The sequence below is a fragment of the Tigriopus californicus genome, chromosome 3, assembly GCF_007210705.1.
Source record: "Tigriopus californicus strain San Diego chromosome 3, Tcal_SD_v2.1, whole genome shotgun sequence".
Taxonomy (NCBI): Eukaryota; Metazoa; Arthropoda; class Copepoda; order Harpacticoida; family Harpacticidae; genus Tigriopus; species Tigriopus californicus.
In genome coordinates, this window is record NC_081442.1 from 3,046,891 (window position 1) to 3,055,377 (window position 8,487).

An 8,487-nucleotide genomic window follows, 5' to 3' on the forward strand; every position below is an offset into this window, starting at 1 on the left:
TGCTATCTCCTTGTATTCAAAGGCCCGACTAGGACACGGCATCCAATCCAAAAAACGACTTCCGTCTGCCCCGGGTGAGGCTCGAACTCACGGCCTTCAGATTATGAGACTGACGCGCTGCCTACTGTATGTATGTTACTTTGGGATCCCTCAACCTTAACAATTTGCTTCCTATCATGAATGAAGCTTCTTATCCATTTGAGAACCTTGCCTTGGATCCCAATTTCATGAAGTCTATTCAACAAAAGGCCATGATCTACTTTTTCAAGGGCCTTCGCATAATCAAGATAGACAACATCAACTGATACATGCCTTTCCAGTCCCTCAATGACGTGCTGTAAATGCTCAATCAATTGGGTAACCGTGCTAAAAAGTACGAGAAAACTGGGGCAAGAACCAGTGAGCATCTCATCAGAAACTGAGATGTCACGCCATCAGGACCAGGAGAACTTGAAAGCTTCAAGTCCCTGATGGCCTCAAAAGCATCTTGATCTGTGACCTTTTTGCTAGTTTGCAACTCTTTTTGAACAAAGTCTTCCTATATTTTGGAATTTTTGTCCGTGTACCACCTTTCGAAACACATTCAGAAATTGCTAAACTGGAGCAAACTTCCTTAAAAACTGAAACTAATTTATCAATGGCTGCATCGATGGACGATTCCTGTTCCAGAATTGAAATCACGTCAAGTTCTTCTAATATTTCCATAATCAATGGCCAATGTTCATCTTTGAACTTGAACTAAGCCAAACCGACCTTTTTGGACGGTTTTACTCTAGAGCACGCCGGCTTTTGAGTAATGGTCGACCCTATCTAGAGAACATGATGATCTGACAGATTACTAGGTGTCACATGGACATACTGGATCAGATCAGGATCATTGGAAAAAAACCAAGCCGAGAACACTATTCTCTCTAGTGGCTACACCAACATGCTGGGAGAAATTGCGCAAGATCGCAAATTCTTCCAGCTTTCCGAACGACTGAGATGTCGATTTCGAAATGGGAATATACCCATCGGGACTAGCCTCGCACTCTACAACGCTAGCCGAAAAATTAAAGTCCCCTACAAAGAAAACCTTCGAGCAACTACCAGATCCAATTCAGTTCCAGTGAATTGGAGAGCTGACGTAAAAAGCTTGCTGAACAAAAAGGGGGTCTATACATTGTTACAATAGACAGATCAAGCCTTTGGATATGACAAACTAAGACCTCTACTTCTCCATTCGACATTTGTACATGACTAATGTGCAAATCATTCCTAACATATAGGCATACGCCCCCATGTGGGAATATGGGATTATCAGGGCGTATCCTATCACAACGAACTAAGTTGAAACCAACTATGGTTAGTTCTTCATCTAAGACCCCTGGCCGAAGCCAAGTTTATGTTATAGAGATGAATGCAATCTCTCTCTCAACGGCTAGTTCTTCTAAGATCTTAACTTTTGTGCTGTCTTTTTTAGAAATCAGACAATGCACGTTCAAATATAGCCCCTTTACGGGCCTCTCTTTTGACGGACCAAGTTCACAAGATCTTGGACCATCCTCTCCAACCGTAAAAAATCCCTCTTATCAACAAAGCTACGTTCTACTGGAGGCAAAGCATGAGCTAATGGGGATGGTTGGGTTTGAGGAATGAGTTGGGCAGCTACATTTGAATAGGAACGTATTTTGGGAATAGGGGTGGGGCAAGGAATATTAGGGAGGAGAGTTTTTATAGGAATAGGGGTGGATTGGGTATTTGAAGGAAGAGGAGGGAATTGGGAGAGAGGAATGGGGGGTAGGAGGAGAGGGAGGGAGGAAGCTAAATGGCTTAAGGAAGGGGGGTGGGGTGGGATTAGGTTTAGGAATAGGGTCAGCTCTAAAACTACGAAATTGAGCTATCCTATTTCTCGCCTTTCTTTGCGTCCCTTCTACGTGTACGAAGGTACACCGTACATTAAAGCACGTCTTAAGTCTCATGGACTGACGGCACATGTACGGGTGAAAAAAAGGACAATCTACCTTTGAACATCCCTTCTTCACATTGCACTTCTCAAGGCCAAACTTGAGAAGTTTTTGATACCATTTAGGTTGGTCAAACTGACAGCCTTTTCCTTCTTCAGGACAAGGCTGCTTCTAAAATCTAAAAAAAAATCTACGTCTACTAAAAAATACGTTCTTTAACCACCATTGGAAGGTAAGTTTTGGAACAAGAATATTTACCGGTCAGTCACTAGGTCAAATAACATTTTATCCAATGGAATACAACGATCATAATTGCCAAACTTTCTTTGTTTAGTTTAGAATTCATGAACAAAGGTACTTTGTGTCATAACAAATGAACTTTCAGCGCAGTTAACGAGTTCGACAATTACCCCATTTTAAAGTCAGATTTTCGAAGACACCAAAGTGAGAAGTCAAATTGCGCCCTGCAGACAATTATAAGTTGGGTTCCTTATCTTTTTATTGCTATTGAGATTGGACAAACCCGTCACATTTGACCCTGTTCCCTTCCCCTTTATAAATGTTCCAAGTATGTAATGGACCATCTAAGAAGAAATTGAAATCGGGCTTCAAGAATCCTCAGTTGTAGTTTTGGGATGTGGCGTCCCTTTGTTTAGGTACAATGCTGTGCTGAATATCTTTTTTTAGATTATATCCAACTCAAATCTTTTTATGCCTATAGGTTTTCTAAATTAAGTGCCACAAATCCCACAAGATATTTCAGCAATCCAAATGTGTTGATTTCAGAGTGGTGACTAACAATATACGTGTCACTCTCTTGGGGCCGATTTGTTCTTGAAAGTGTATATAGAGCCAAAAAGTGCTTTCAAACTTGAAAGTCGAAGTTTTGTACTTTGTTGCAAAAAAAATACCAATGCAACGAATATGGTTCCTGAGATGTGGTAAAATGTGTTGAAACAAAATGATTTTAACCAATTTTACCCTATTCACCCATTTTGAGTCGGACAAGTATTTTTAACGTTTCAAATATGTCCTTCCACGTGTACAAGGACGACGTTTTATAGAAGAATATGTTGTGATCCATTAACGAACGACTTGTGGTATTACTCAAGTTTGTCCATTTTATTGTAAGATTCTTATTTGATCTGTTAACTTTGTATCACATATTTGATCATCTTACTTGAATGGTTGTTCGTTTCTTTCAACCACATACTACATTCTTTGTCTCTTTAGTGTTTGGAGGAGATCGACTTGCCCAAATTCAGAGGGAGTTAGTTGGTTTATTTTCAGTCGCCGTCAAATGATTCCCGCGTGAAATCCCCCGTGGACTCATGCGTCCACCCCACCCAGTGCGTCCTGGCTAAGGATGTACCGTAGAGGATCAAGAAAAAGCAAAAGGTGTGTGGCTTAATGTCGTATTCCAAAGGATATGAAGCCAACCTACTTCAGTCCGTGTTACTGCGTACATACCCCCACCACCTTTACCGTCATCTGGAATGGAGGCGAGTAGTATTCAGTCGGCATTAGGGGGTTAGCAGAGTCAGATTTGTGTCCATGTGCGTCAATTGGTTTGAGGGTCAAGTGCGTCAAGTCGTCGAGAAATGATGATTGTTTCAGCCCACTATCAGAAGTTCCTCTGTCTGCAATAGCATCGTATCCCCGTGGTCATTTTATTGGCAGTTCTGGGCAACAGCGAGCAATAACACATTGCATTGATGGTCTCGTTGGTGTGTTGTACTCCATGAGTGTTTCCTTGGTGAAAAACGCACGTGTGTCAACTGACTCCTCCTTCACACTAGGAAATTGGGAGGAGGCACTCAAAAAAAAGTAAATCAACTGTTGGTTGTTGTTTTTCAAGGAGATACCGTCTGTCATCCTTGGAAAACTTTGGCGGAAGAGTTTTTCTGGAATCACTTCCGATTATGTTGAGGGATCGAAGATCCCCAGATCATCTCAGTTCTTAAACATCTCTCCAACTGAGATGTTGTCCTGACCCTCTTTCCACTTTAAGTAGTTAAATCAATACGAGTGGACATTGTTTCCTTTTCCTACAGACTTCGACCCAATCCTAGACAATGATTCTCAGGGTTGGTCGATCAGACTCTCTGGGCCTTGGGCCCGCCTTACTTCTGGTGGGAGTTCTCTCAGTGACAACAGCCCAAGATCAGAGTGAATCACTTCTAGACACTACTTTATTTGATGTGGGGAGTGAATCCGTTCCGGGGATTGATGACCAAGCCACACCAATTCAAGACAAAAAGGTCCTGCCCACGAGTAAGGGCAAAAAGATGTCCATCAATCCGTGGATGATGACCTGGAGAAGTGTTCTGGCCGATGCCTTGAAATCCAATCAAAAAGGTAAGTGAGATCAATGATGGAATTTGTAAGTTAGATAAGAAATCGTTTCTCAGAGACTTGAAGTTCGGTAGGCAGATTTTTAGATCTTTGGTCAAAGTAGCCAGGTGATAGCTCTTCGTTGATGGTACAATTAACCTAGATTTACATGAATCTTGTTGAAACGAATTCCATGCAACATCTGGTTGGCTTTGCATCATAGTTATCCGACCAAACCTCGTTTCAAGGACCTCTGGAATCAGTGTCACATATTCACATCTTTCTTGGAAGTTTTTCACATGGGTTAAAATACGTACGTAATGGAACTGATCCTATTTCAAAATAAATTGGTCAAGATGAACCATCGACTTATTAAGGTTTTCAAACCTTGCATAGGTGCCGTTCATTGCCTGGTCAACAGTACAACTTCATTGCACTTGAAAACGGGATCAGAGGAGAAATCCTGGCGAAATCGTGACGAGGAATCATGAAGACAAAGGCGAAGAGCAATGGTTTTTAGCGAAACTCCTTAATGGGCAGAATAATAATAGATTCGTGGTTAGCGAGTTAATTCCCCTTAAGGGTTCTGATTAGTTCCTTCTTTGGATTTGATTACGATATGATTATATACATAGTAGCTTGAACCAAAATCATGACTCGAGTTTTTTGTTTCAAGAAACTGAATCCCTCGAGCGTAGAATAACTATTGGAAGGTTTTGTGTGAGACAAGTATGCAACGTTATTTAAAAATTGTCAAATGCCAAAAAGTTTGGATCTTTCCAGAATGTAATATCACTGTAATTTACCTTACTTATTATGGTTCTTTCGCTTCGCGCAACATGTTCAACCATTCGTGCTCCTTTGTTATACTTTCTTAATGCCGGCTTCTCAAATTTCTACCAGGAATCTTTCAATTCAACAATGCGTTTATTTGTTGAGAAAATTTAAAAAAAAAGCATGTAATGCCAATACAGGTATTTTCCAACCACCAAGTAAAAGCAGACCATTGAATTGAAGTGCATAACGTATATTTCCTCAGTAATGAGGAGGGATCCACTTTTCTCGTTTTGCGTACGTTTGTAATCAAACGTGAGACATGAACGTTATGATCTTTCGGAAATTCTCCATGACTAATCAGAGGAGAAAATGACATTGGGGAAAATTGGTCAGGAAACTCGAATCGTTGTACTTACACACTTTCTCCTTGAGTGAGTGAACACTTCTGTGGAAGTAAGACATGATTATTATGCTCCCCTCTTCTTCAAAATTCGTGCGGTTCAATTCAATGATTCACGGCTTGACACGTTCGTTTTGTCTCTTTGGTACGAATTCTTTCACTCTCGTCCATTGTCATCGTCAACAGGTTTTAAAGACCTCCTCTCTCGGCTCGAGGCTGGTTTTAAAAAAGTGATTTTCGAACGGGTTCGAAGATTGAAAACTTTAACAAATAGCTCCAATCATGCTCAGGGTTACCGATGGCCTGAAGAGACTTTATGGTTCACGTCCATATGAACTTATGTATCGTATATGCCGATCTAATCATTGGTGTCCCCAAAAGCGAGCCAATCTACTGTGGTTTAAGAGCAGGATTAATCACATGCCTTCAGTCATTTTGTTCGACCGCAGACTCAAGACCTTCAAACCATCCAACGAGACGCCCCTAGCTTCAATTTGGCGCTACTTTCAGGCCACTTCCATTAGATATTGCACGACAAGCTCTTTCTAGCGTCTATAGGAACCCAAGAAAACACAAGCAATGCTGCATGATTTGCACAAAATGAATCATCTTGTACTTATTTGCAAATGGGCATTCACTGAAGAGCTCCATTTCTCAGGCATTGAAATGAGATTGGGGAAATGGAATGGAAAAATAAATGAGGAAGGAAAACATAACGGCGAGACGTACCTAACTCACAGGTCTCTTGTTTTGGAGGTGAAAATTGATGAGGATGATGATCATGTTGGTTGAGTGAGACGGTGATGGTTTTGCGGCCAGTGGCTTGGAATCCAATTGCAAGCTTAGCAAGACGAAACCAAGACGATTGAGCAAACCGTTATGGGCCATGGGCTTTGAAAATGAGGAAAATGATTACCATTTCGCATCCATTTCGATTCAATACAAATGAAACTAAACACATCGAGTCTGAAATCGACCTCAAACGGTTGGACTAGAAAAACGTATTGTTAGAGCCAATACTCAACACGGTACAATCTTTATGAGGTGTGGTGTTCCTTCGTTCTTGCGAAAAACCCAGATTCACCACATGTACTTCGGAATGAATGGACAGTACTTAAAGTGCTTTCTGCCCTAACCCAAATGCGATTTACTGAAAATAAAGGTTCAAACCTCTTCCCTTTTGACTGGCTATTGCAATATTTCTTTATCAAACTTGTCCTACTGCATGCACTTAGTAGACATGACACGACAGCCAGCAAAAGATAGTCAGGTCCACACTCTCTCAATAAAATTCAAGTCTAGGGCTTCTTGTTGTCAACTCACTGCTTTTGCGCTTCAAACCTTTGCCGCGTCAAAAGACAGCTTCTGAGACTCATGCGAGTAAGCTGTCGAAAACTGGAAAGTGCAACAACGCAGCTTCGTGTTTTGGAGAGCAGTCTTACTGAGCTGTCTTTGCTCTGCTTTGAGCAGGTGAACATCGCAACAAGGATCCAAATCCAGTGTGTGCGTGAAACCACAGCATTGGGGGGACGAGACACAAAGTGTAGGGGTCACATGGAGATGTTGTTGCAAGAACAACAGTAATGTTAACAGCAACAATTGTGGGGGTTAGTTGTGTTGGCAGCAACATGAAGAATGTCCACATTTGCGAGGAGCAGTTGGGCTTTCAAACTGTTTTGAGGAATCTAGAGATGTGTTACGTCAATGGCAGTTTAGCGTGTTGGATCAATTAGGGTTTCATGATCAATTTTCAGATTAGATGGTCGTAACACTGAACTTTTGTTGAAAATTGCCGTTTGCCGTGGGAGCAACTTGCAACTGGATAAAATGGAATCTTAGTTTAGTACATCGTTGCTGCTCGACCTTTATTATTGTATGCATGTACATTTCGTAAATAACATTTTTTTTTAATAGCGGCACGTTTTCTTTATGGATTTATTAGTTGTGGGTTATATACAAATTTAGCAATACATTTTTTTTTGAATTTGTATTATCTGATTGATACAATAACTTGTTACGATAACAATGGCCTAAACTTTACAACAACACAAGTGAGTTCATTTCATTAGAATCTATATTTTCATGAAACGAGAACAACGTTTTTTACAGAAAGCCAATAGTCAAAATCGGTGCGTGCATACTTTTTCTGATTTGCCCATTTTTTCAGAATGTGTATTTCTTCAAGGCCACTACATTGCAACTATTTTATATATTGCATAACACCATCTAAATAACTGAGACATGAACGACATCGTCTGATTTCATTCGAACAGAACCAACTTTTCTGGCGACTGTCAAATTGCTTTCGCTAACAGTTATTTCAAAACAGCAAGTTGCATCAATGGAAATGTGAAAATAAAAATGATATTGGGCATTCATGTTCGACCTCGCATCTTCAAAGGGGAGGGGGAGGGAGGGAGGGTCATATACCCGAAAGTGTGGTCTTGTTGATGTGTAAGATCTGAAAGATGCAAGGTATACAAACGGGTTTACAGAGCTGATGATCTTACTTTTCGGGTCACTTGAAACAAAACGACACGCCGCTCATCCCATCTGGGGATCGAACCCAGGACCTTTGGATTAGAAGTCCAACGCGCTATCCGCTGCGCTAATGGGACGCTGCTACCGACTGCCGAATTGTAAAGTCTATTTATTGACCATGTGTTAAGCCATTATTGTGTCCAGCACATCGATCATAACGTTTATTTGTATAAATATGTTATAGTTTTGACTCGACAAATGCATGATTGCTCCAGCTTTTGAGAACCGAATGTTGTGAATGGTATATGGTTAGCTCTCCTGAGTCTCTTTTGAGAACTGCAAGTCTAAGAAGCATAACAACAGTTGCGAGAATTCTGTCAAAAGTAACATATTTTGTTCACAATAAAACACTCTGTATGGCCAAAAAAACTGGTCCATCAATCTGATCTCGCCTTGAAAATTTGTATCAAAACGCATGTGTCGTATGAGTCTTAACAATACTTCCTAAGCCTTATGATATCTTTGAAAATAAATTTGAACACCATCAGG

The 8,487-nt window shown here is 40.7% G+C and overlaps 1 non-coding gene across 1 annotated transcript; it reads right to left on the reverse strand.

The window, feature by feature from the left end:
• Positions 1–8,002: 8,002 nt before the first annotated feature.
• Trnar-ucu (transfer RNA arginine (anticodon UCU)) lies at positions 8,003–8,075 on the reverse strand. The gene has a single exon. It is a non-coding gene; the product is annotated as a tRNA-Arg (tRNA).
• Between the last annotated feature and the right edge of the window lie 412 nt (positions 8,076–8,487).